The 21483-nt window shown below is 43.2% G+C and overlaps 1 protein-coding gene across 5 annotated transcripts in view; it reads right to left on the bottom strand.

Annotated features, from left to right (window-relative positions):
- Positions 1 to 21483, bottom strand: part of TSPAN9 (tetraspanin 9) — a 308842-nt gene that overhangs the window by 154993 nt on the left and 132366 nt on the right. Inside the window, exon 3 of one of the 5 annotated variants that reach the window (XM_049882199.1) lies at positions 2150 to 2443. The exons of the other annotated variants lie outside the window; for them this stretch is intronic. The gene's annotated coding sequence lies outside the window, so the exon portion shown is untranslated. The remainder of the gene's footprint in view (positions 1 to 2149; positions 2444 to 21483) is intronic. 5 annotated transcript variants of the gene reach the window in all.

The following is a 21483-nucleotide window of genomic DNA, read 5'->3' as shown; positions in this document are numbered from 1 at the left end:
CCTTCCCTCCAAAAGAAACTCCAAGGCAGAGAGAAGAAAGCCAGCACCGCCCTCTCCCCTCCTCCCCAGGAGTAAAGGTCTCAGGGGTTAGGGTTTGGAGAATAGGAATGTAGGCTGGCGAAGTCATGGGCCATGGGGAAAGGATGGGGCAGCCTCTTTCTGATCCCTTCAGGCTTCCCACAGGTGGCCTAATAACCAGAGAAAGAAAGAGGCAATCAGCTCCCATACCACAGTGACCCTGTGACGTAAGTCAGCCCCCGTTACTCCTCTGCTCAAAACTCTCTGATGGCTTCCCATCACTCTCCAAATAGAAGACAATGCTCTGACAAGTATTTACACAATTTACACATACATACGCACGCACATGCGTGCGCACACCTGACCCCACCTCCTACGGTTTTCCCTCACCCTCTCCACTACGGCCACACTGTCCTCCTTGCTACTTCTGACATTACAGCCTTTACACTTGCTGTTCCCTCTGCCTAGAACATTCTCCCCCTAGGTAACTGCACTGCCAAATCTCATCTCCTTTCTATCATCACTCAAATGTCACCTTTTCAATGAGATCTTCCCTGACCATCCCATTTAAAATTGTACCTCCTCCTAGCACACTCAGAAATTCTGGTGGCATAGTGGTTAAGTGCTATGGCTGCTAACCAAAAGATCAGCAGTTCCAATCCACCAGGCACTCCTCGGAAACTCTATGCGGCAGTTTTACCCTGTCCTTTAGGGTCACTATGAGTCGGAATTGACTCGATGGCAACGGGTTTTTAGCACACTCAATCTTTCTGATCCTGTTCTAATTTTTCCATAGCATTTATCCACAACACATAATATAATGTGGTTATTTAATATGTTGATTGTTTACTATCTGTCTGCTCCCACAAGGAGGGCAGGGGTTTTTTGGTCTGTTTCATCCATTGCTATATTTTCACAGCAATGAACAAAGCTTTATATAGGGTAGGTCCTCAATAAGTATTTGTTGAAAGAATGAATGCTTGCAGAGGGTCTCTGCCAAATTCCCTAGGCACCATTTTGGCTTCCCAAGATAAGGCAGCCGGGGATGAGGGAATACGGTTGCTAGGGCCCACCCACTGGGAATCAGGATGCGTGTGTTTTCTCCTGGCCCTGCCACCTTTGACCTGGTGCAGCTGCACCCTCCATCCCACATCTGTGCTTCATTTTCTCACTTCAGTTAGACTGGAACAGGACCCTACGTGGCTAACCCTGGGCAGTACCAAGGGCCAGCGATAGGACCAAACAGGATGCCAAGTCTGAAGGGCTCCAAGCTCCGCAGTGAGAGGCTCTGAGGTCAAGTTCCAGGTGTTCCCTTAAAAGGTCTTAGGAAAGACAAGCCTTTTGCCTCCCCACTGCACCAGCCACACTTGAATCCCCAAACATACCCACTTCCTCTGCCCCCCAGGCTCTGGGCCTAGAAGAAACCCTCAAAGAGGAATGCTCCCCATTTCAGTGGTTAGAGCCAGTAGAGCCCCAACCCCAGGCAGCTGCCCCATCATGCCCCAGGCGGGCTCCCCACATGCAAGACAGCCAGCTCATACTGCTATTTTAAGCTCTGCGGACCCAGCTGTAGCACGTAGCCACAGCGGGCTGGCGGCCCGGGTTGGAGATGGGAGAAGCTTGCTCACTAAGGAGTGCTGATGTGGGGAGCTCTGGAAGGGGGTTTGGTCATCCTGTTAACACCAGTCCTCCTCTGGTCCCCAACTTCAGATCCGCCAGACATGGGCAAGTCAAGAGGTACACTGAGCACACCCAGATTCCATTTCTGAATGTGACCCCTCAGTTTTCACACCAAAAGGACTCCTAGCCAGACCCTGCGAACCCCCCAGAAATTCAAACAAAACTAGAGCTAGCACAGTACCCATCTTCCAAGTCCTGACAATGTAAGACACGTAACACAAATGCAGGCTGAAGAAAGGAGTCAACTCTATTATCTGAGAATGGCTTACTCACTGAGTTCGTCCCTCCACTCTCCTCTCCTGCTCAATGGATAAGTCACTCTCAGATAATAGAGCCAACAGCTAGGCACACAGCCACACTCTGTGTCTTAGACTGGGTTCTCTAGAGAAGCGAAACCAGTAAGGTGTATAAATACATACAGAGAGAAATTTATATCAAGGAAATGGCTCACGTGGTTGTAGAGGCTGGAAGGTCCCACGTCCGTGGGTCAGGATAGAGGCGTCTCCTGATTCACGTACCCACAGGGGCTGATGAAGCCAAGATCAGCAGGTCAGAGAGCAGGGCTGTTGCTCACAGGCTGCGAAGATCCATGAATCCCAAAATCAGCAGGTAAGACCACAGGTAAGCTACTAGCTCAAGTCCCAAGAACTGGAGGTCAGATGAACAGGAGCCAGCTGCAGGATCCAGAGCAAGCAAAAGGCCACAAGCCTTGCCAGAACGTCCACTTATATTTGATGCAAGGCACCTGCCAAAGGAAATGCCCTTTCAACTGACTGGCTACTCACAGCACATCCCATCATGGAGATGATCACATTATATCAAATCTCATCACAGAAGTGATCACAAAATCATATGACTGCCAAACCACTGAGAATCATGGCCCAGCCAAGATGACACACAGCCTTAACTATTACACTCAGCAAATACATGCTAACTACATACTTGTTTGTAAATGTATTCTCAAACCAAATATGATGAAAGTGGTCTAAGAAAAACCCAGTTCTTATTACTGTTATTGTTAGCATCATGATCATCTACATTTCTGCTGAGTTCATTGAGCACCAAAACTGAGAATAAATACCATAGAACCAAAGAACCAATATAGTTTAGTAACCAAACAGGATGCCCCAAGTGCCTGCTCTTCTAGGGAAGTGTGCCACTACACAACTGCAGGGGCAGTTATACTATATTCTTTGTGAACCATGGCCCCTGAAGTTGTGCAACATGGAGGCCTTGCTCCAACCCACCCTCCTCCACAGGACATCTAAGCACACAGGAGCTGCTTGAGAAGGGATGTGCAAAACAAAAACTCCAGGTGCAAGCAATCCCCAACACCAACCTCATGCTACAGGACATCAGCAAAACCACCCAGGGCAGGAGAGGTTCCACCAGCATCCGACATCTCTTATTGCTCAGTTTAAGCAACATCAGCACAAGGGAAAGAGGGAAGGAGAACCAGAAAGTAGGGTAATTATCAAGCTCTGGACCTCGTTGGAGCCCTGGTGGCACAGTGGTGAAGAGCTTGGCTACTAACCCAAAGGTCAGTAGTTCAAATTCACCAGCCACTCCTTGGAAACCACATAGGGCAGTTCTACTCTGTCCTATAGGGTCACTATCAGTCAGAATCGACTCAACAGCAACGGGTAAATGGGGGTGACCTCTTTCCTTGCCACCCATTTACCTCAAAAGTGAACCAACCTCCCACACCTTAAAGACATAGATATACCACCTGGATTGGATGGGGGAAGGGAAAAAGGGAGGAAAAATCCCTTGAGTTTTCTTGTTGGAGGAAGATCCCAGAAGTTACGGGCCTTCGGAGATCATTTAGTCCCGCTTCCCTTCCCCTCCCCTTCCCCTTCCCTGGCTTCAATCAATCCAGACCGGCTCTTCCAAACATTGCTATTATAATTTCAAAACCAATGACAACAGCCTGCATTTACAGAAAAATTTATAGTGTTCAAAGGAATTGCACATGACTCTCACTGAAGTCCTAGAAAGTAGTCGCAGAAGGCATCATTGTACCCAACTTACAAAAGAACAAGCCAAGGCTTGGATGGTTAAGTGATTTTCACCCAAGGCTATTCATTGAGTCAACCAGAACCCAGGTCTTCAGAGTCTCAGTCCAGCACTCCTTTCAAAATGCTGTGCTCCCTCTAAAACTGTATTTTTCTACGTGTGGCTCCCAGGTCACCTATTTCCAAATACGCAGGTGTTCACTAACAAATGCAAATCCCTGGGCCCACTCTGCCTTACTGAGTCAGAATATTTGGGGCCAAACCCTTATAACCTGCTCTGTTAATAAACTCCTAGGGAGATTCTAACCCAAGCTAAAATTTAAGGGTCACTGCTGAAAAGATCACTGATTGGATCCACTTGGGTCTTCCTTTCACTGCCCAAGTGGCCAATGATGTCCCACCACCTCCGGCAAGTCTTCCAGAGCTAGAGTCTTTTTCAGTGTGAGACTCTCATTGCAGCCGTTTGGTTCATCTCCTGAAGAAACATGTAAACATAATTGCCAAAGTGACCCTGAGCCATTTACGTCAGCGACTGTGAACTCACACCAGCTGGGGAGACAATTCTGGCAACCCCCACCCCCACCCCGCCATCTCAGATAGAGGTGTATCTGACAAAATCACTCTGCTAGGCCCAAGCTCATACTAAAAAAAAAAAAAAAAAATAGACATCCCTAATGAAGAGGAATGTCAGGGAAGGAAGGAAGGAAGAATAGAACGATATGATTAGGTCACTCCAGGGCAGCCTTTCTTTAAGGCCCCATGGAGCTCCCACCCCTCCAGAAACCTTCTCTATCCACCCAGCCAATGTGGACCTCTCCCTCCTCCATACATCCACTACACAGAGCTCTACCCTTTACGGTTCACTTTCAGACACACCCTCACCACAGCAAAACCTACAAGGTGGATACCCCATGTTCCTTACATCAGCCCCCAAGATGGCTTTCATTCCGTCCTCACTCCTCTGTCACTAGCTGCTGTTCTGACCCTGTATCCTGCAATCCTTGCCCCAGCTTGCTCCTGCCTGGTTGTTCCAGCCTCAGGTATGGCTGCCACCTGCTCAGCTCTCGCCCAGCCTGCCCCAATTCTAGGCTTCAACTGGCTTCCCCTCTCTTGGCATGGCAGCTCCTCAGGCTGATGGCCCAGTTAGATCCCTACTTTCTCACCACTCCAACACACATCTCCCCTCCCTCCCTCATGCCCCCACGCCCTCTCTGCCCCTCAATCACCTGGCCTATTGACTTAGCCTGAACAGCCCAAGTAGGCAAGTCCTGTCTTTGCAAGTGGGCTATCCATTACAAGAGAACAGGGTGCTGGCTGTATTCCTATTGAGTCCCGTTTACCATCTACCAGATTCTAGTCATATATTAGTAAACATTTGTTGAATGGAGCAAGTCCAAAAATCAAGCCCAGTCAACTGTTCTGGTGGTATCTAGTGCAAATTAAAAAAAAAAAAAAAATAGGGGGAATTATAGGGAGAAAGAGAAAAGAGCACACTCACATAAGGCCAAGAACAAGGCAATCCCCTCAGAGGGCCATGAGCTGGAGGGACCTGGGTGGGGTACACCAACGGCTTTCATAACTCCCAGCCTGGGACCCCCACTCTCTGTCAGTAACCAGAATTGGCAAATTAGCAGTTTACTCACTCCGCGAGCAGACCATCTCCCAAGCAGAAGGCCTGTCTGATTTGGGTGAATTAATTGGGTAATTAACTTCCCTAATCTCCTCCTTCCCATCCCACCTTTCAGAAGGGGATGGCAATACCCCAGGGGAGGCCTGACAAGGGGCTGGGGAGCCAGGGGAGCAGACATTTGTCTCTCTGGGTCCTGTAGCTTTCTGCCCCCAACCAAATTGCAAGAATTCCCAGCCTATCCTACCATACACATAGCCCACCAAAGATTTCAAAGACCTCTCAGGGCCCTCCAAGATGCAAGGGCACACACACACACACAGGCATGCATGCACAGTGGTTGTACTACCACCTCTCAATCAGCTTGAATTCCACTGTGACTCCAGTTTTGAGCTCAGGCACCAATGGGACACAGGCAGCCTATTAGATACAGCAAATGAGCAGGAGGGAACAGGTGGGATGAACCTGGGGAGAAGACTAACGGGAATCACAGAATATAAGAGTGCTAAAAAAAATATATATATATATATTTTTTTTTTAAAGAGCTGAGAGGAGTCCCTAGGTGGTGCAAACAGCTGCTAACCAAAAGGTTGGAGGTTCGATTCCACCCACAGGTACCTCAGAAGAAAAGCCTGGTGATCCACTGCCAAAAACCATTGAAAACCCATGGAGCACAGTCCTACTCTGACACACATGGGGTCACCATGAGTCAGAGTCAACTTGACAGCAACTAGTAACTGGTAAGGTGCTAAGAGGCAGTGTTGGCAGGAGGAAGGACACAGGAAATGGGTCAGAAGACCCAAGGTTGTGTCCCAGTGTGTCTCTCACAGACTACATGACTTTGGGCAACTCACTTAACCCCTGTGAGCTGCAGTTTCCCCCATCTGCAAAATGGGCACAATGCCCCTACCTCCAGGGCTGTCCTAAGGGTCAAATGAGCTCACTAAGTGTTAATCTCTCACATCCAATCTCTTTCCCCCTGCAGAAATCCCTGAGGCAAATCTTGTACAGGCAGCTGTCTTGACTCTGCTTGAGCACTGCCAGGGCCAGGAGCTTGCCAGGCAGCCTTGCTATCATTTCTTAGCTCTAACTACCATAACCCGCTGCCATCGAGTTGATTCCAACACACAGCAACCCTATAAAATAGAGTAGAACTGCTCCATATGGTTTCCAAAGAGCTGCTGGTGGATTCAAACTGCCGACCTTTTGGTTAGCAGCCAAGCTCTTAACCACTACATCACCAGGGCTCTATAAGTGCTTCCTGATTCCTAGCTGCCACCTGCCTGCCTTTAGTTTCTACCTTAAAGAGTTGGGCAGGGCGGTGGGGAGGCATGGGCCATGAAATCCATCATATCGGTGTCCAAATGCCAGCTCTGGCACTTAACAAGTTACTTAACTTCTCTGACCTCAGTTTCCTCATCTGAATTATGAGTACAATAAAAGCCTAACACACACAGAGTTGATGGATGATCTATGTGCAGAGCCTGATTCAGTGCCTGGCACACACCACACACTTAATAAAGAGTAGATACTATATTTGTTAATTATCATCATTATCATTACTCTGGTTAATAGAATTCCTTCTTCCCTCTGGAGTTGTAAAACAAAGGCCTAATTCCTCTTCCAGGTGCTAGCCTTTCGCATGCAAGAAGATAGTATCACATACCCCCTGAGTCTTCTCTTCCCCAAGCAAAACATCCCCACTTCTTTCCTCTGTTACCCATGCTACAGCCTACAGATCCTTTGCACCCTGCCCACTCGCCTTCTTGCCTCTCCTAGACTGCCAATGCCCTCCCCAGATGCAGTGCCCTTAACTACTATGTCTGATCAATGCAGTATTTCCAGCATCCACCGCAGCACCTGGCACACAGTAGGTGTGACAAGAGTATTCAATGAATGGGCTGAGCACTCTACTCCATGGGGTCTGAGAATTGCAAAAGGCAGCAGGCTGTGACACCTGTTGATCCAGACACTATGTTCGCATCACTGCAGCCTGGCATTGCACTCCCTTATACTGGGCACCTCATCTTTGGCCTTAGTGGTTGGTGCACAAATTTGAATAATCATCATATTAACTGGTCTTCTGCGTACATGTATGGATATTATCCTATGACTGGCAGCATTGTACTTCAGGGTAGATCTTGAAATGGTCTTTTTGACAATGAATGCAACACCATTCCTCTTCAATTTTTCATTCCCACCATAGTAGACCACATGATTGTCTGATTCAAAATGGCCAATACCAGTCCATTTCAGCTCACTAATGCTTAGGATATCCATCTTTTATGGGTTTCAATTCATTTTTGACAACTTCGAATTTTCCTAGATTCATACTTCACACATTCCACATTCCGAATACTAATGGATGTTTGCAATTGTTTATTCTCATTTTGAGTTGTGCCACATCGGCAAATGAAGGTCCTGAAAGCTTGACTCCATCCATGTCATTTAGGTTGACTCTACTTTGAGGAGGCAGCTCTACCTCAGTCATACTTTGAGTGCCTTCCAACCTGAGGGGCTCATCTTCCGGCACCATACCAGACAATGTCTGCTGTTATGATTTTCAGTGGTCAATTCTGTCAGGTCCATCTTCCTAGCTTGCCTTAGTCATCCAACCACTAATGCCAAGGATGAAGAAACTGAAGATTTTTACTAACTTCTGCAGTCTGAAATTGATCAAACATGCAATCAAGATACACACATTGATAATTACTGGTGATTGGGATGCAAAAAGTTGGAAAGGAAGAGGAAGGGGTGGTCGTTTGGAAAATATAGCCATGGTAACAGAAATGACAATAGAGATTGCATGATAGACTTTTGCAAGACCAACAACTTCTTCATTACAAATATCTTTTTTCAACAACATAAATGGCAACTATACATGTGGACCTCACCTGGTAGAAACAAAGGAACCAAATGAACTGCATCTGTGGAAAGAGACAACGGAAAAGCTCAAAATCATCAGTCAGAACAAGGCCAGGGACTGACTGCAAGACAGACCATCAATTGCTCCTATGTAAGTTCAAGTTGAAGCTAAAGAAAATTAAAACAAGTCCACGAGAGTAAAAATACAACCTTGAGTACATCCCACCTGAATTTAGAGCCTGTCCTCGATAACAGATTTGACGCACTGAACACTAGTGATCAAAGACCAGACGAGTTGTGGGAAGACATCAAGGATATCATACATGAAGAAAGCAAAAGGTCATTAAAAAGACAAAAAAAAGAAAAGACCAAAATGGATATCAGAAGATACTCTGAAACTTGCTCTTGAATGTAAAGTAGCTAAAGCAAATGGAAGAAATGATGAAGTAAAAGAGCTGAACCAAAGATTTCAAAGGGCAGCTTGAGAAGACAAAGTAAAATATTACAATGAAATGTGCAAAGACCTGGAGTTAGAAACCCAAAAGGGAAGAACACGCTCAGCATTTCTCAAGCTGAAAGAACTGAAGAAAAAACTCAAGCCTCAAGTTGCAATTCTGAAGGATTCTATAGGCAAAATATTGAATGATGCTGGAAGCATCAAGAACAGATGGAAGGAATACAGTCACTGAACCAAAAAGAATTGGTCGATGTTCAACGATTTCAGAAGGTAGCATATGATCAAGAACTGATGGTCCAAGCTGCACTGAAGTCACTGGTGGAAAACAAAGCTCCAGCAATCAACAGAATACCAGTTGAGATGTTTCAACAAACGGATGCAGTTCTGGAGGTGCTCACTTGTCTATGTCAAGAAATTCAGCAGACAGCTTCCTGGCCAACCAACTGGAAGGATCCATATTTGTTTCCATTCCAAAAAAAAAGGTGATTCAATAGAATGCAGAAATTATCGAACAATATCATTAATACCACACACAAGTAAAATTGTGCTCAAGATTATTCAAAAGTGGTTGCAGCAGTACATTGACAGGGAACTGCCAGAAATTCAAGCTGATTCAGAAGAGGACTCGGAACAAGGGATATCATTGCTGATGTTAGATAGATGTTGGCTGAAAGCAGAGAATAACAGAAAGATGTTTACCTGTGTTTTACTGATAATGTAAAGGCATTCAACTGTGTGTATCATAACAAATTACGGATAATATTGCAAAGAATGGGAATTCCAGAACACTTAATTGTGCTCATGCAGAACTGGTACTTAAACCAAGAAACAGTCGTTCTAACAGAGCCAGGGAATACTGCATGGTTTAAAATCAAGAAAGGCATGTGTCAGGGTTTTATCCTTTCACTATACTTATTCAAGCTGTATGCTGGGCAAATAATCCAAGAAGCTGGACTATATGAAGAAAAACAAGGCATCAGGATTGATGCAGCCTTGCTTGCTCAAAGTGAAGAGGACTTGAAGCACTTACTGATGAAGGTCAAAGACCGCAGCCTTCAGTATGGATTACACCTTAGCATAAAGAAAACAAAAATCCTCACAACTGAACCAACAAGCAGAATCATAATAAATGGAGAAAAGATTGAAGTTGTCAAGGATTTCATTTTACTTGGATCCACAATCAACACCCATGGAAGCAGCAGTCAAGAAATCAAATGATGTTCACATCGAGCACCTTAACCAGAGCTCTGCCTTCAATATTCCTGTAGCTGGTATTCTAAACCTAAGTATGTTTTTGCTTTTAGCTGCTATCGAGTCAACTCCAACTCATGGCAACCCTATGTACAACAGAACAAAATGTTGCCCAGTCCTGTACCATCCTCACAAGCTCCTGCATGTTAGAGTCCATCGTTGTGGCTATTGTCCCAATCTATCTCACCAAGGGTCTTCCATGCCCTCGGTGGAGCCTCTGTTTCACCAAGCATATCCTCCTCTCGTAACTGATCCCTCCTGATAACATGTCCAAAGCAAGTGTATCAGATAATGTTCTGCCATGATCCATAAGATTTTCACTGGCTAATTTCTGGAAGTAGATCTCCAGGCCTTTCTTCCTAGTCTATCTTAGTCTGGAAGCTCTGCAGAAACCTGTCCACCATGGATGACCCTCTTGGTATTTGAAATGCCAGTGGCATAGCCTCCAGCATCCTGGCAACATGAAAGCCACTACAGCATGACAAACTGACAGATGGGTGGTGGAAACTTAAGTATAGGATTTTCTTAATAGGGGCAAATGTTTGCCCCTATTACCTTTCATTTTGTTAGTTTTGCTCCATTATTACTGGACATTTGTGTTTTAAAGTCCTAATTCCTCAATGCTATTCCCTTCGCAAGGGTCTTCAACCAATCGCTCCTGGACTATCACAAAGCTCTTGCCTGGTTTCTCTTTCCCCAGCATCCTCCCTTTCCTGACTGTCTTTTACATTTGCTCTCACAATCATCTTTCTAAAATAAATTTGATCTTATGCTGCCCCAACCTAAAAATCTTGTTGGTTTTATTCCAAATTCCTTTGAAGAGTACATCAATTCCTTCACCACAACCTGGCATGCCCTTCCACACAAACTCCTGCCTATCCTGCAAGACCCAACTGAAACCTCATTTCCTCCTTGTTTGGTTACTCTCCTCCTGACTTCCCTGAGTCAGTCTCTCTAATTTTGCCTTTGCAAATGCCTGTACTGAGGCACTTTTTTAAAATGTAATTTTTGCTTCTGTTTTTGTTCTTGCTGCTGAGAATATACACAGAACATATACCAATTCAGCAATTTCTACATGTACAATTCTGTGACATTGATTATATTCTTCGAGTTGTGCATCCATTCTCACTCTCCTTTTTGAATTGTTCCTCCCCATTAACACAAACTCACTGCCCCCTAAGTTTCCTATCCAATCTTTCAAGTTGCTGTTGTCAATTTGATCCCATATAGATAGTTCTTAAAAGAGCACAACATTCAAGGCAGACTTTCTTCACTAATCAAGCTAAACTATTGCTTGGTTTGAAGAAGACTTCAGGGGATGTTTTTGGCTTAAGGTTTAAAGATTACTCAGGGCAGTAACTTTAGGGGGTTCATCTAGCCTCAATGGCTCCAGAAAGTCTGGATTTCTTGAGAATGTAAAATTCTGTTCTACTGCAGCGCTTTTCACACTGCATTTCCTCTGAGGGTCTTTCCCACCTTTCCCATGGTAAAGTGAGCTCCTTGAGAGCAGAAACACAGCATCTCTGAATTCCTAGCTCTGTTTCATGAATTTGCTAATTTATTCAGTTTTCTAATTTACTCCACCCTGAGAACACTGAATGAAAGCTGTTCAATAAATTAGCAAATTCATGAATCAGGCCTCTGCTTATAATTTTATTATAAAAATTAATCCTTTGTTAACTTAAGTAAAAGCCTTGATTTAAGATCAAGTTTATTTTAGAAAGATGACATTAAAATACTGACTGATAGGAGTCCTTGTTAAAAGAGGCATGAAATCCAAGCTTCCCAGTCAACAGGCACTTACTTTGGGGGCCTCAGTGAAGGGAAAGAAGGGAAAAATGCAAATTAGAGAAATAAAGAATCTGAGTTATAATAGATGTGTGACTATGGCCCAAAAGATTTTATTTGCTAATTGTTTCTATTTGCTTTCATCTCTAGCATTCCCCAGAACAGTGCTTTTCAAACTGAAGGTCAGAACTCATTAGTGGGTTGGGAAATCAGTCTAGTGGGTCAGGAAGAGCATAAACAAACAAACAAAAAAATCAAAACGTATGTCATCCAGTAAGGACAAGTATCGTTCCTTGAAACATTTTTTTCCAGCATAGCTATATGTGTGCGTGTGCTCATGCATGCACACGCACATGTGTTAAGTCTCAAAACTTGAGGAACACAGCCCTGGACCTTTAATGGTAACATGTATAGGCCCACAAGAGTCTTAGAAGGCAGCCTGACTACCCATGAGAACATGCTTGAAAATCAGAGCTGGTTACTTTCTCCAGGAGGCCATACTGAAGCCATCAACTAATAGGTTCTTATCAAGCAGACTAGTGAATTTAAGTCAGCCAGATGCCGGGTTGGAAGAACAGAAAGGTTTATTCATGGTTTGCAAACTGGAAGGCAGGCAGGGTCTGGTGACCTAAGGCTGCCAGCTCCCTGAACCAGGGCAGATTTGCTCCTTTTATAGGGAATGGCATATATATGTATGAACAGTGAGGGGAGTATCTTCAGTCTTGTGATGTGTGCTCGGTCTGCATAATTTTAGTAAATGAGTTTTTGCACACAGCTCTAAAAATATTGTGCAAAGCCCCTAAAAATGGCGATGGCTCACTACTGCCACCCCAGGAAGGTCATATAGCAGGTTAATTTGGAGTCAATGCGCCTGCATCTCGGCCTCCTGCCAGGAAAAGAGAAGAATCCTGAGAATTCGATCAATCATGGTGAAGTCCTGCGAAAGTTGTAACAAAAATGTAGCAAGAGTAGACTTTTCTAAAAAACAACTATCATGGGATGGTTAGTAACTCTTATTAACCCTTTCATGACAGCCTGCTTCAATAACTGACCAGGAAGGTTTACCCAGCTGCAGGAAATACTCTTGGATTCCCTCTCCAAGATGGAAATGTGCTTAAAGGATGCCAAAAAGTTATCTGCATCATGAGAAAAGGCAGAGCAAGTCTTGTCAATATGGAAACTTGTCTGAGTCAGGTGCCCCAGTGACACCATCTGCTGGATGAGGAATCTGGACCCAAGATGCCTGCCTACAAAAGAGTGAGAATAATGCCCACCTCACAGTGAAGCAAAATCTCAAGTGTACAATATGTCATATGGATTCTTTATTCATTTGCTCATTTATTGACTGCTGAAACAAATGCATGAAGCTAGCTCAGCACAGAATTGTACACATATACTTTCATAACCTATTAAACTAGAGAAAACCAATTCTGAATTGAACCAATATTTTATCCTTTACAAATGCTACTCAGCTGTCTGTCTCATGTGTCTAAAGTAAATACCACCTCCCCCTGGTTCTCCAAAACAAAAGGAAAACATCATGCCTCCAAAGGCTCCTCACAGGGAGGATGAAGGCCGCATCTCTTGTTTCATCTAGGGAAGAATGAGAGGAATGGGCTTAAAATGCAACAGCGAGTCTACAGAAGAGAGCTGTTAAGGACTGGAACAGGTGACCGAGCAGGTGCTAGCTAGTACCCTGGGACGGGTTAACCCTGCCCTACCTGGAATCAGAGCTGGGCCAAGCAGGAGAGTGTATGTAATGCACCCAGCATGGCAGCAGGTCCCTTCCTTCCTAGATGACTTTGGGAGGTGCCTTCCTGTCTGCGGCATCCATGGTTCCAGGATGAGGGGAGATGATGACTGTGGGGTTACCGCAAACAATGGGTCCTCCCCCCAGGCCCTGCAGCCTATTTCCAGCTCCTGAGAGTTCCTGTCTAATACCAACGTCGACTGAGGAATCCAGGGCATCCTGGGCCCAGCATTGTTCAAATCACACATTCCTTTTCATAAAAAGCTACTGAATAACTCTAATTCCTCCACCCTCCCAGGAGAAACCACATCAGAGGACCAGCAACCAGATGCCTGTGTGTGAGGGGAATCAGCTGGAGGCGGGGGAGCATAGAGTGTTCCACCATTTTCTATCAGGTTCCCTGAAGAGAATGCACAGACCTTTCCAGAAAGCTGACCAGACTCTACCTATAAGCTTAACCCACCCTCAACCCACAGCAGCTTGAGTGCTCTGAGCCCCAACTGTATCCCTGGTCCCAAAATGCGCTACGTTAAGTATCAACCTGACTGAATTACCTACACCACTCATCTCCCAGACTTCGTGTGAAAACTACAACTAAACTCTCACAGAAGAGAGGAAGAGAGAGGATATTTATTGAGAACCTAAGCGTCAGACAGGGTCCCTGGATGGTTCAAAAGGTAAATGCAAAAACAAAAGGTTGAAGGTTTGAGTCCACGTCGGCCAAGAAAGGCCTAGTGATATACTTCTGAAAACCAGCCACTGAAAGCCCTGTGAAGCATAGTTCTACTCTGACACATATGGGGTAGCCATGAGTCGGAGTCACGTCAACGGAAACTGGTTTAAGTGTCAGGGCACTTAAAGCACTAGGGGTCAGAAACCTCTTGATCTCTATGCACCACCAACCATAACTGAAGACAGAAAAGCAAATAGAGAAAAAAAAAAATTACACTAAGCACTTTGGGTAGGGAGTGAAAGAAAAAGGGAGACAGAAGAAGGGGAAAAAAAAAGGTCGGGAAAAAAACAAGAATGATGAAGGGAAAGAAGTCTATGGTGGGGAGAAGCTCATACAGGACCACCAAAGAGCGCCCAACCTCGACCTAAGCCACTAAATTAAAATACCACTATGATGCATCCCCACATCACTATGCTACACCTGCAAGGAATTTAAGCAAAATGGAAGATTTGGTTGGGCCCACAAATAGCTTTCCTTCTACCCAAAGACCAACCAGTGGCCAACACCTTTCCAGACCCAGAGCTGACAGAAGCCCACGCTCTCAGGCAGAAAAGGATACTACCAGTTCTCCAGCCCATCCTCCTCACCTGCCACACCTCCAGCAAGCAAGATTGGCTCTGTTTGGAATACTTCTGTGATGAGGCATTTCATTACTTTGTTTCTTAATTGTAAGAAACTTGGGAACACTAGAAGTCAAAGAAATGCAAATTCAAATAACCAAGCTATCATTGTTTCTAACCACCAGAAAAGGTCAGCATGGTTAGTAAAGTGGAGGGTCAAAAAGGGAAACCCTCCATGAGATGGGCTGATACCACACCCACAACAATGAACTCAAATGTACCAACAGTCATGAAGATGGCACAGGACCGGTCTGTTACACATAAGGTCGCTAAGAGTTGGATCCGACTGGATGGCAACTAATGACAACAACATCATTGTTTACCTATCAGGCTAGTGAAAAAATAAAACATTTTAAAACTTGGAAACTGAACAATACCCTGCTCAAAAATGACTGGGTTATACAAGACATTAAGGATGAAATAAAGAAATTCATAGAATCCAATGAGAATGAAAACACTTCCTATCAGAACCTTTGGGACACAGTGAAAGCAGTGCTCAATTTATATCAATAAATGCACATATACGAAAACAAGAAAGGGACAAAATCAAAGAATTCTCCCTACACCTTGAACAAATACAAAAAGAGCAACAAAAGAAACCCTCAGGCACCAGAAGAAAGCAAATAATAGAAATTGAGCAGAATTAAATGAAATAGAAAAGAGAAAAACAATTGAAAGAATTAGCAAGACCAAAAGCTGGTTCTTTGAAAAAATGAACAAAATTGATAAACCATTGGCCAAACTGGCAAAAGAAAAACAGGACAGGAAGCAAATAACTCAAATAAGAAATGAAATGGGTGATATTACAACAGACCCAACTGAAATTAAAAGAATTATATCAGATTACTATGAAAAATTATACTCTAACAAATTTGAAAACAGAAGAAATGGATTAATTTCTAGAAACACACAACCTACCTAAACTAACACAGTGTTAGAACAACTAAATAGACCCATAACAAAGAAGAGGTTGAAAAGGTAATCAAAAAACTCTTAACAAAAAACAGCCCTGGCCAGGACAGCTTCACTGCAGAGTTGTACCAAACTTTCAGAGAAGAGTTACCACCACTACTACTAAAGGTATTTCAGAGCATAGAAAAGGATGGAATACTCCCAAACTCATTCTATGAAGCTACCATATCCCTGATACCAAAACCAGGTAAAGACACCACAAAAAAAGAAAATTACAGACCTATATCCCTCATGAACTTAGATGCAAAAATCCTCCAACAAAATTCTAGCCAATAGAATCCAACAACATATCAAAAAAATAATTCATCATGACCAAGTGGGATGCATACCAGGTATGCAGGGATGGTTCAACATTAGAAAATCGATCGGTGTAATCCCTCATATAAATAAAACAAAAGACAAGAATCACATGATTTTATCAATTGATGCAGAAAAGGCATTTGACAAAGTTCAACACCCATTCATGATAAAAACTCTCAGCAAAATAGGAAAAAAAAAATAGGAAGAGAAGGAAAATTCTTCAACGTAATAAAGGGCATATATACAAAGCCAAGAGCCAACGCCATCCTAAATGTAAGGAGTCTGAAAGCATTCCCCTTGAGATCGGGAACCAGACAAGGATGCCCTTTATTACCACTCTCATTCAACATTGTGCTGGAGGTCCTAGCCAGAGAAATTAGGCTAGATACAGAAATAATGGGCATCCAGTAAAAGCATCTCTATTTGCAGATGACATGATCTTATACGCAGAAAACCCCAAAGAATCCTCAAGGGAACTACTGAAACGGATAGAAGAGTTAATCAGAGTATCAGGATACAAGATAAACACACAAAAATCAGTTGGATTCCTCTACACCAACAAAAAGAACATCGAAGAGGAAATTGTCAAATCAATACTATTTATAGTAGCCCCCCAAAACATAAAATACTTAGGAATAAATCTTACCAGAGATGTAAAAGACTTATACAAAGAAAACTACAAAAGACTACTGCAAGAAACCAAAAGAGACCTACCTAAGCGGAAAAACATACCTTGCTCATGGATAGGAAGACTTAACATTGTAAGAATGTCTATTCTACCAAAAGAGATCTATAGTTACAATACAATTCTGATCCAAATTCCAACGGCATTTTTTAATGAGACAGAGAAACAAATCATCAACATCATATGGAAGAGAAATAGGCTCCGGATAACTAAAGCATTACTGAAAAAGAAGAACAAAGTGAGAGGCCTCACTCTACCTGATTTTAGAACCTATTATACCTCCACAGTAGTCAAAACAACCTGGTACTGGTACAACAACAGACACATAGACTAATGGAAAAGAATTGAGAATCCAGACATAAATCCATCCACATATGAACAGCTGATATTTGACAAAAGTCCAAAGTCAGTTAAATGGGGAAAAGACAGTCTTTTTAACAAATGGTGCTGTCATAACTGGATATCCATCTGCAAAAAAATGAAACAAGACCCATACCTCACTCCATGCACAAAAACTAACTCAAAATGGATCAAAGACCTAAATATAAAATCTAAAATCATAAAGATCATGGAAGAAAAAATAGGGACAATGATAGGAGCCCTAATACATGGCATAAACAGTATACAAAACATTACTAACAAAGCAGAAGAGAAACTACATAACTGGGAGCTCCTAAAAATCAAACACCTATGCTCATCCAGCCCCCATGTGTCTGTCAGTTTGTCATACCGTGGGGGCTTGTGTGTTACTGTGATGCTGGAAGCTATGCCATCGGTATTCAGACAGCAGCAGGGTCAACCATGGAGGACAGGTTTAAGCTGAGCTTCCAGACTAAGACCGACTAGGAAGAAGGACCCGGCAGTCTACTTCTGAAAAGCATTAGCCAGTGAAAACCTTATGAATAGCAGCGGAACACTGCCTGATATAGTGTGGAAGATGAGGCCCCCAGGTTGGAAGGCACTCAAAAGATGACTGGGGAAGACCTGCCTCCTCAAAGTAGAGTCGACTTTAATGACGTGGATGGAGTAAAGCTTTCGGGACCTTCATTTGCTGATGTGGCACGACTCAAAATGAGAAGAAACAGCTGCAAACATCTGTTAATAATCAGAACCTGTAATGTACGAAGTATGAATCTAGGAAAATTGGAAATCATCAAAAATGAAATGGAACACATAAACATCAATATCCTAGGCATTAGTGAGCTGAAATGAACTGGTATTGGCCATTTTGAATTGGGCAATCATATAGTCTACTATGCTGGGAATGACAACTCGAAGAGGAATGGTGTTGCAGTCATCGTCAAAAAGAACATTTCAAGATCTATGCCGAAGTACAACGCTGTCAGTGATAATATCCACACACCTACAAGGAAGACCAGTTAATACGACTATTATTCAAATTTATGCACCAACCACTAGGGCCAAAGATGAAGGAATAGATTTTTATCAGCTGCTGCAGTCTGAAATTGATCAAACATGCAATCAAGATGCATTGATAATTACAGGCGATTGGAATGCGAAAGTTGGAAACAAAGAAGAAGGATCAGTAGTTGGAAAATATGGCCTTTGTGAAAGAAACAATGCCGGAGATCGAATGATAGAATTTTGCAAGACCAACGACTTCTTCATTGCACATACCTTCTTTCACCAACATAAACGGCGACTATACACATGGACCTTGCCAGATGGAACACACAGAAATCAAATTGACTACATCTGTGGAAAGAGATGATGGAAAAGCTCAATATCATCAGTCAGAACAAGGCCAGGGGCCAACTGTGGAACAGACCATCAATGGCTCATATGCAACTTCAAGCTGAAACTGAAGAAAATCAGAGCAAGTCCACGAGAGCCAAAATATGACCTGGAGTATATCCCACCGGAATTTAGAGATCATCTGAAGAATAGATTTGATGCATTGAACACTAGTGACCAAAGACCAGACGAGTAATGGAGTGACATCAAGGACATCATCCATGAAGAAAGCAGGAGGTCACTGAAAAGACAGGAAAGAAAGAAAAGACCAAGATGGATGTCAGAGGAGACTCTGAAACTTGCTCTTGAGCATCGAGCAGCTAAAGCAAAAGGAAGAACTGATGAAGTAAAAGAACTGAACAGAAGATTTCAAAGGGCCTCTTGAGAAGACAAAGTAAAGTAGTATAATGACATATGCAAAGAGCTGGAGATGGAAAACCAAAAGGTAAGAACACGCTCAGTGTTTCTCAAGCTGAAAAAACTGAAGAAAAAATTCAAGCCTCGAGTTGCAATAGTGAAGGATTCCATGCGGAAAATATTAGATGACGCAGGAAGCATCAAAAGAAGATGGAAGGAATACACAGAGTCATTATACTAAAAAGAATTAGTCGATATTCAACCATATCAAGAGGTGGCATATGATCAGGAACCGATGGTACTGAAGGAAGAAGTCCAAGCTGCTCTAAAGGCACTGGCAAAAAACAAGGCTCCAGGAATCGATGGAATATCAATTGAGATGTTTCAACAAACAGATGCAGTGCTGGAGGTGCTCACTCATCTATGCCAAGAAATATGGAAGATGGCTTCCTGGCCAACTGACTGGAAGAGATCCATATTTATGCCTATTCCCAAGAAAGGTGATCCAACCGAATATGGAAATAATAGAACAATATCATTAATATCACACTCAAGTAAAATTTTGCTAAAGATCATTCAAAAACGGCCGCAGCAGTGTATCGACAGGGAACTGCCAGAAATTCAGGCTGGTTTCAGAAGAGGACTTGGAACCAGGGATATCACTGCTGATGTCAGATGGATCCTGGCTGAAAGCAGAGGATACCAGAAGGATGTTTACCTGTGTTTTATTGACTATGCAAAGGCATTCAACTGTGTAGATCATAACAAATTATGGACAACACTGAGAAGGATGGGAATTCCAGAACGCTTAATTGTGCTCATGAGGAACCTTTATATAGATCAAGAGGCAGTTGTTTGGACAGAACAAGGGGATACTGATTGGCTTAAAGTCAGGAAAGGTGTGCATCAGCATTGTATTCTTTCACCATACCTATTTAATCTGTATGCTGAACAAATAGTCCGAGAAGCTGGACCATATGAAGAAGAACAGGGCATCAGGATTGGAGGAAGACTCATTAACAACCTGCATTATGCAGATGACACAACCTTGCTTGCTGAAAGTGAAGAGGACTTGAAGCACTTACTAATGAAGATCAAAGACCACAGCCTTCAGTATGGATTATGCCTCAACATAAAGAAAACGAAAATCCTCACAACTGGACCAATGAGCAACATCATGATAAACGGAGAAAAGATTGAAGTTGTCAAGGATTTCATTTTACTTGGATCCACAATCCACAGCCATGGAAGCAGCAGTCAAGAAATCAAAAGACGCACTGGATTGGGCAAAGCTCCTGCAAAGGACCTCTTCGAAGTGTTGAAGAGCAAAGATGTCACCTTGAAGACTGAGGTGTGCCTGACCCAAGCCATGGTATTTTCAATCACATCATATGCATGTGAAAGCTGGACAATGAATAAGGAAGACCGAAGAAGAGTTGACGCCTTTGAATTGTGGTGTTGGCAAAGAATATTGAATATAGCATGGACTGCCAAAAGAACAAACAAAGCTGTCTTGGAGGAAGTGCGGCCAGAATGCTCCTTAGAGGTAAGGATGGCGAGACTGCGTCTTACATACTTTGGACATGTTTTCAGGAGGGATGAGTCCCTGGAGAAGGACATCATGCTTGGCAGAGTACAGGGTCAGCGGAAAAGAGGAAGACCCTCAACAAGGTGGACTGACACAGTGACTGCAAAATGAGCTCAAGCATAACAACAATTGTAAGGATGGCGCAGGACCGGGCAGTGTTTCATTCTGTTGTGCATAGGGCCACTATGAGTCAGAACCAACTCGATAGCACCTAACAACAACAACAATGCTCTTCCAAAGACTTCGCCGAAAGAGTAAAAAGATTACCTACAGACTGGGAAAAAGTTTTTAGCTATGACATTTCCAATCAGTGCCTGGTCTCTAAAATCTGCATGATACTGTAAAAACTCAACAACAAAAAGACAAATAACCCAATTAAAAAATGGGCAAAGGATATGAACAGGCACTTCACTAAAAAAGACATTCAGGGGGCTAACAGATACATGAGGAAATGCTCATGATCATTAGCCATTAAAAGAGGAATGCAAATCAAAACTACAATGAGATTCCATCTCACTCCAACAAGGCTGGTATTAATCCAAAAAACACAAACTAATAAATGTTGAAGAGGTTGTGGAGAGACTGGAGCGCTTACACACTGCTAGTGGGAATGTAAAATGGTACAACCGCTTTGGAAATTGATTTGGTGCTTCCTTAAAAAGCTAGAAATAGAAATCCCACACCATCTAGCAATCCCACTCCTTGGAATATATCCTAGAGAAATAAGAGCCTTTACACGAATAGATACATGCACACCCATGTTCACTGCAGCACTGTATATTGCAAAAAGATGGAAGCAACCAAGGTGCCCATCAATGGATGAATGGATAAATTATGGTATATTCACACAATAGAATACTACACATCGACAAAGAGCAGTGATGAATCTGTGAAACATAACATGGAGGAATCTGGAAGGCCTTATGCTGAGTGAAATTAGCCAGTTGCAAAAGGACAAATATTGTATAAGACCACTATTGTAAGAACTCGAGAAATAGTTTAAACTGAGAAGAAAATATTCT

This window comes from Elephas maximus, chromosome 4 (genome assembly GCF_024166365.1).
Source record: "Elephas maximus indicus isolate mEleMax1 chromosome 4, mEleMax1 primary haplotype, whole genome shotgun sequence".
NCBI lineage: Eukaryota > Metazoa > Chordata > Mammalia > Proboscidea > Elephantidae > Elephas > Elephas maximus.
Note: the sequence above shows the minus strand (reverse complement) of the source record. Positions and strands in the feature narration are given on the sequence as shown.